We start from the raw sequence: 8,260 nt of genomic DNA, 5'->3' as shown, positions 1-8,260 counted from the left end.
CTGTTAATGGGAAATGACATTGCTCTTTTACAGTCAGTGAAAATATGGTTATCTGGTAACTTCTCAATGAAAGACCTCGATGAAGCAGCCTATATACTTGGTATAAAGATCTATAGTGATAGATCATGTAGACTGCTTGGTCTTTCACAGGCTACATACATTGAAAAGGTGCTAAATCGGTTTAGCATGCTTGAATCGAAATGAGGTAACTTACCCATGGTACATGGAGTAAAGTTAAACAATCATCAATGTCCTAAAACTGACGATTACAAACGACGCATGGCTGTAGTCCCGTACGCCAGCGCGATCGGTTGGATTATGTATGCTATGATATGCACTAGACCCGACGTAGCGTTCGCGTTATCTGTAATGAGTCGTTACCAAGGGAATCTGGGAGACGAGCACTGGATTGCCGTCAAGAACATTCTTAAGTACTTGAGAAGAACTAAAGATATGTTCCTAGTGTACGGAGAAGGAGATCTGAAAATTGAAGGATTTTCAGACGCTAGTCATCTCACAGATGTGAATGATTTTAAATCCCAATCAGGATACCTGTTTATCTTCAATGGGGGCGCGGTCAGTTGGAAAAGTTCCAAGCAGGGAAGCGTAGCTTTCTCTACGACCGAGTCAGAGTACATCGCTGCTGCGGAAGCAGCAAAGGAAGCAGTTTGGTTTAGAAAGTTCATTACAGAACTAGGTGTGGTGCCTGACATTGTCAATCCCATTACTCTGTACTGTGATAACAATGGAGCCATTGCACAAGCAAAGGAACCATGGTCTCATAATGCATCCAAGCACTACCTAAAGTGATACCACATCATTAGAGAGATTGTGGCTAGAGGAGATGTGAGAATAGAAAGAGTACCTACAGAGGACAACGTTGCAGATCCGTTGACAAAGCCTTTAACCCAGAAAATACATGATCGTCATTTAACTTCTACTGGGATAAGTTTTAGAAACAATTGGCTTTAGTCCAAGTGGGAGTATGTTGGGGTTTAGTGTCCTATAGACAATTGTTGCAGGATACAAACTTATTGTAAATGAATTGTTCTTTATATCATTTGTTTTAATGAGATATATGTTTTATAACTATATAAAAGCAATCCCTTTTAAGCACTAAATAAAGTCTAATAAAAGGAAATCCGTAAGTTTGTTTAAAGTGATTATAAAGTGTTCATACAAGCATGAAGTGAGACAAAACTTTATAAAAACTAATAAACTTAAAACCACCCCAAGTCAAGTGATATATTTAGGATTGATATATCACAGTTGAGACTTGTATGTAACAATGTCTTCTGTCCGACAGAAAGCTGATCTCACAAGCTTCACATATATAGATATCTGGACAGTTACATAGATCCGGTGAAACGTTGTTCATTAGGATTGGGGATCCGACTTGAGATAACAGGATGGGTAGATTCATCCTTGTCAACTGTTCATCTCATTGGTATTAATAGGTATAACTAATCCTCAGACTCAAAGGAATGTTAATTGGTCATCCTGAATTACTGAATGTGAGACTTTGATCCTGTGGTCCCACGATCCTTAACAGAGATGACTCTGGGGTGTGAACTGCAAAGGTTGGGTGTCACAGGAAGTAATTTCAGGGTAGTTATACATTGGATTGAGCATTTATCACTCCCGATTAATGGGAGATACATCCAAGGATCGCTTGTGGAAGACTCGACTCTAAACCCTTGCAAGGTGATAGCTTAAGAGTAGAAATTCGGATTTCACTTAACCTATCTTTTTGAGTTGACTCGGCCAATAACAAGTAAAACGAACGTCTCGCTATATGTGACTTGACATTACCCATAGTCATAAGATTCAGTTCAAGGATGTAGTTGATAAAGGATCGTATTATACCGTAACTAATACGGAAGGGTTAACGACAGAATCAACCTGTCTTCTTAACGGACTCTGTGGGAATGATTACGGACTTGCCAATAACATACTCTGTACATCATTCCGTTATGCAAGGGATTAAATATAATTCTTGAAGAAATTAATTTAATAGGTTGCATACGGCCAGAAGTAGTAAGGACCTAATGGATCACACATAAGACTTGGAACCAAAAGAGAGATGGATATGATTAATAGATGGAAGCCCAATTAAGCCCAGTAAGGCCCAAATACTAGGAGGGGGCCGAAATTTATATATGTTAGTAAGGAATTAATTTTATTCCATTAATCCTAATTAGATTAGGATTATGAATTAAATTAATTAAGAGATAATTAAGTTAGGAGTTTTAATTAGATTAATATACTCCTATTATTATCCAATTAGGTTATTTATTATTATCCTAAATGTATTTGATATATTATAAGATAATAATTAGGAATCCTATTCCTAATGGAATTCCTATTAAGTAACCTATTCATATCTAACTAGGGTTTAGATACAAGCTAATATATATACCCCTTCCCTTAATGAATTTCGACTAAGCCTATATCCCTCCCCACTTGTGATTTTCGAAATTGCTTAAGAGAGAGAGAAAAGAATTCTATTCCCAAGTTCGTGAACAAGAATTCATACGGCATTCCATCGATTGATTAATCTTATTCATCCCTCTTTCTCTTTGATCTTGTGTTGGTTTATTAGAGGCAATCTATTTTGGTTGCATCTCATAAGGGTTGATTCTAACTTAATCTCACCGTGTTCACGAAAGAAGGAAAAACAATCAAAAGGGAGAAATTCGTTTTTCTTCGCCTACATCAGGTCAGTTCACTATTTCGAGGATTCCCGGAGATTGAACCGTCGGATCGTCGCGAATTTTGGACAGTAGCTTCTAGAAATATTCTTCCACGTTTCCACCGAAGGGATTGTCGTTCGGAGGTCTGGAAGGTCTGTTTCGGATATGGGCAGATTGGTAAACAGTTTACATCTCCTTTGAAGTTGTGGGCACTTCGTTTGCAACGGTAGATAGATCATCGAAAGGTATTTCTTCTTATCCCACTTTATATGAAATAACGATTAACGGATCCTATGGTTAAAAGGAAGTAGGCTAAAATTTTTATATTTCCGCTGCTATACCTTAGCCTTAATTTCCTTCAGTGGTATCAGAGCCATCGTTAAATCCGTTATTTCATATATGAAAATTTAGAAGTTTTTCAATAGGATTGAATAAATATTTATGGTTAGGATTAATTAAACAAATTGTTTGATTAATTAATTCTAAAGATAAATAAATTTTAGTTAATTATTAATTAAAATTGATTATGCATATGTTCCTAATTATTTCGGTTGATAATCATTATAACAAAATCTATCAGTTTTATAGTTAGGTTAATAAAATTAGTTTTATTAATTCTAAATGATAAAACGGAAATCTATTGTAGTTTTTCCTATTTCTGAAAATCGTTTTTAAAACCGTTTTAAAATCTGATATATATATATATATTTCGGAAATTAATAGTTTTCTGTTTTGATTATCGAATGAAAAATTCGTTTAAAAGTTTGTTTTTACCAAGTTGTAAATCAAAGTGTTAAATGAATTGAAATCAAAATAATTGGGACATGCATAATCGACGTTTTATATGGTTATATTAATCTAAGAATTAATATAAAGATACAAAACGATAAGATGTAAAATTGGATGAAAGTTAAATTGACGAGTTAATGTGATTAACCTAAATATTACATAAGCCGGTTATGTAATCAACCAATTAAATTTATTTAATTGAGTCTTTGCATGTTTGGAGTTATGGACATATTTGGACCCTCTTTTAGTCTTTCGGTATTTTTGAAATAGGGCCTGCGCGTCCTGCCTTTCTACTATCTATTGTAATTTCTCCTCTCATCTGATTCCCTTCAATTCAATTGAAGTTTTCTTATAGTAGTATAGAAATTAATATGTAATTTCAAGGCGCCATGGAGAAGACGCAGGACCTAAAGAGAAATATGTAATAGTTAGTATTTCCTTAGGTTTGGCCTTTTATTCCGTCTCTGGCTCGACGGAATAATTTAGATGATATGTCCATAACGCCAATGTATGTATGTATGTATGTGTGTCTGATGTATGCTAAAGCAAATCAAGACTAAGTTAGATTATGAGACTTAAATAAAAATCCCTCATTAAAAAGTTAAGTAAATAAGCAAGTTATTAAAATCGGTTGCCCCTCCCTAATATTATAATTCAGCCGGCAGTACTGGGGGCCTTTGGGTTGTTGGCTAAAGTCAAGCTCGGGGTCTTATGGTAACACCTGGATTATCGAAAATCATTCTTTCATGAATATGGGGTAGTACTTAAATTAGATTATGATAATTGGATGGGCAAACTCATGTTGTCATAAACTAATGGGCAAAATGGTTGGGATTAATATGAATGACATATTAGTTACTAATGTGGTTAGTAACCCAATAACCTAGGAATCACATTCGAGATGTGATTGATTGCATGAATCTACCTAACGAATGGGACTAGCTTGTTGGCTAAAGTCAAGGCGAAATCTCAGGAGTTAGGATCCTAGCTCACTAAAAGATTTGTGAAATTCTTCGAATTAATATGGAGGGTTATTAATTTGGCAAAATAGTGGGAGCAATCTGAAATAAATTAAAAGGCCTATAATTTTAGATTGTTATACTTTAAAGCAAATGAATAACTTACGTTTACTCTTTCTCACTCTCAGTTTAATTAAACACTTTTAAAATCATGACTAATACCAATCTGCAAAACATTTACCGATAACAAGTTGAATAGTTCAAACTTCACCGACTGGTTTCGTAACCTCAAAATTGTTTTGAAGTTCGAGAAAATTGGGTATGTACTTGATACATCGATACCCCCTGTCCCTGAAGATGATGCTCCCATCGAGGAAATTGATGCTTATCAGAAGCACAAGGCTGATGATGATCATGCCGCTTGCATCATACTTGCATCGATGACATCGGAATTACAAAGGCAACATGAGGAGATGAATGCCTATTCCATCATCATGCACATAAAGGAATTGTTTGGGAAACAAACCAGGTGCGAACGCTACGAGATATCAAAACTGTTATATCGTTGCAGGATGCAAGAGGGCACATCTGTCATGACACATTGTGTCAAGATGATAGGCTATATTACCAAACTTTCTAGTATTGGATTTGTGATGGACAACGAATTAAGTACCGACTTGGTTCTTCAGTCCCTCCCAGAGAGTTATTCACAGTTCATCATGAACTACCAAATGAATGACTTGCAAACCTCTCTTGAAGAGCTTGCAAACATGCTCAAATCAGTTGAGCCCAATATGAAGAAAGACAAGGCCATACCGGCTCTTGTAATCGAGGGATCGAGGAAAAGAAAAGGGAAATTTCCCAATTCTAAACATCCCAAGAAAGGTAAGAAAGATGTGTCCAAGGGAAAGGAAGTTAAGAAGCCCAAAGGAGAGTGCCACTTCTGTGGTAAAGACGGGCATTGGAAGAGAAACTGCAAGGAGTATCTAGCCACCCTCAAGAAGGGAAAAGGCGGTGCTTCTTCATCTGGTATGTTCTATATTGAAATAAATACGGTTTCATTGTCTGAATCTTGGGTACTTGATACCGGATGTGGATCTCATATTTGTACAAATATGCAAGAGCTAAAACAGACTAAGGAACTAAAGAAAGGAAGCATAAACTTGCGAGTGGGAAAATGGAGCAAGAGTTGCCGCCCTCGCAATTGGAGATTATGTTTTACTTTTGCCCTCTGGGCTTGTAATAGAATTAAGGAATTGTTTATACGTTCCTGAGATGTCTCGTAACATTATTTCTATTAGCCGTCTCGTTGACGCCGGTTTTCATATTTCAATAAAGAACAATAGTTGCAATTTTTATAAAGATTCGATCTTTTATTTTTCAGGAATATCACAAAATGGGATTTATGTGTTAGATGATAAAACTCATGTTTTTGCAATTGATACCAAAAGACATAAGCTAGATAATTCAACTTACTTGTGGCATTGTCGTTTAGGCCATATAAACAAGAGACGCATGCTAAAGCTACATTCAGATGGGCTTATAGATCCAATCGATTTTGAATCATTGGAAACATGCGAATCATGTTTAAAAGGTAAAATGACAAAGACACCCTTTAGCAATAAAGGTGAGCGTGTATCAGACACTCTAGGACTCATTCATTCAGATGTATGTGGCCCTATGTCAGTCCAAGCAAGAGGAGGATTCAGATACTTCATTAGCTTCATAGATGACCATACTCGCTATGGTTATATCTACTTGATGAGGCACAAATCAGAAGCTTTTGACAAGTTCAAATGCTTCAAGAATGAAGTGGAAAATCAATTAGGAAAGAAAATAAAAACACTTCGATCTGATCGAGGTGGCGAATATCTTTCTGATGATTTTCTGAATTATCTAACTGAATGTGGGATATGCTCACAATGGACACCTCCCTATACACCAAAACACAATGGTGTATCCGAGAGGAGAAACCGTACCCTATTAGATATGGTACGATCCATGATGAGCATGGCCTTACTTCCAAAGACGTTCTGGGGCTATGCCTTAGAAACTGCCCTCTTCACCCTGAATCAAGTACCAACTAAATCCGCTAGTTCCACGCCATATGAATTGTTCGTTGGTAGGAAACCCGTGTTCTCTTTCATGAGAGTATGGGGTTGTTCAGCATATGTCAAACGCGTTGCGTCCGACAAATTAGATTCTAAATCTGATAAATGTTTCTTCATTGGATACCCTAAGGAAACTATGGGATATTACTTCTATCATCCAGATGATCAGAAAGTGATCGTATCCAAACACGCAACCTTCTTAGAGAAAGAGTTTCTCGAAGAAACACAAAAGGGAAGCGTGATTGAACTCGATGAAGTTCAAGAGGAAGAAACACCAACTGAAACAACGGAGGCGGTCGAGGTACCCGAAGAAGTCCCATTAGATGATACTCCAGTGGCACCTATTCGTAGATCACGAAGAGTTCGTGAACTCCCAGTTAGATATGGTTTTCTAGTGGGAGATGATGACGAGGTTCCCGTGTTAGACGACGAACCCAAAAACTATGAAGAGGCTCTTACTAGTCCAGATTCTAAAGCATGGCTTGAGGCCATGGATTCTGAAATGGATTCCATGTATACTAACCAAGTTTGGACTTTGGTTGATCCACCCGAAGGGATAAAACCCATAGGGTGCAGATGGATCTTCAAAAAGAAGACTGACATGGATGGAAAGGTTAGCACCTACAAGGCTAGGTTGGTAGCGAAAGGATATCGTCAAAAATAAGGTGTTAATTATGACGAAACCTTCTCTCCCGTTGCTATGTCCAAATCAATCAGAATCATGCTTGCAATTGCCGCTCATTTTGATTATGAGATTTGGCAAATGGATGTGAAAACAGCTTTCCTAAACGGAAACCTGCTTGAGGATGTATACATGATGCAACCTGAAGGTTTCATATCAAAGGATGCAAATAAAGTTTGCAAACTTCAGAGATCCATTTATGGACTCAAGCAAGCATCTAGAAGCTGGAACAAGCGTTTTGACGAAACCATAAAACAATTTGGTTTCGAACAAAATTGCGAAGAAGCTTGCATTTACAAGAAAGCAAGAGGGAGCTCTATAGCATTTCTCATACTATATGTGGACGATATACTGTTAATGGGAAATGACATTGCTCTTTTACAGTCAGTGAAAATATGGTTATCCGGTAACTTCTCAATGAAAGACCTCGGTGAAGCAGCCTATATACTTGGTATAAAGATCTATAGAGATAGATCACGTAGACTGCTTGGTCTTTCACAGGCTACATACATTGAAAAGGTGCTAAATCGGTTTAGCATGCTTGAATTGAAACGAGGTAACTTACCCATGGTACATGGAGTAAAGTTAAACAATCATCAATGTCCTAAAACTGATGATGACAAACGACGCATGGCTGTAGTCCCGTACGCCAGCGCGATCGGTTCGATTATGTATGCTATGCTATGAAATAGACCCGACGTAGCGTTCGCGTTATCTGTAACGAGTCGTTACCAAGGGAATCCGGGAGACGAGCACTGGATTACCGTCAAGAACATTCTTAAGTACTTGAGAAGAACTAAAGATATGTTCCTAGTGTACGGAGAAGGAGATCTGAAAATTGAAGGATTTTTAGACGCTAGTCATCTCACAGATGAGAATGATTTTAAATCCCAATCAGGATACCTGTTTATCTTCAATGGGGGCGCGGTCAGTTGGAAAAGTTCCAAGCAGGGAAGCGTAGCTTTCTCTACGACCGAGTCAGAGTACATCGCTGCTGCGGAAGCAGCAAAGGAAGCAGTTTGGATT

Source organism: Euphorbia lathyris, chromosome 1 (genome assembly GCF_963576675.1).
Source record: "Euphorbia lathyris chromosome 1, ddEupLath1.1, whole genome shotgun sequence".
NCBI lineage: Eukaryota > Viridiplantae > Streptophyta > Magnoliopsida > Malpighiales > Euphorbiaceae > Euphorbia > Euphorbia lathyris.
Note: the sequence above shows the minus strand (reverse complement) of the source record.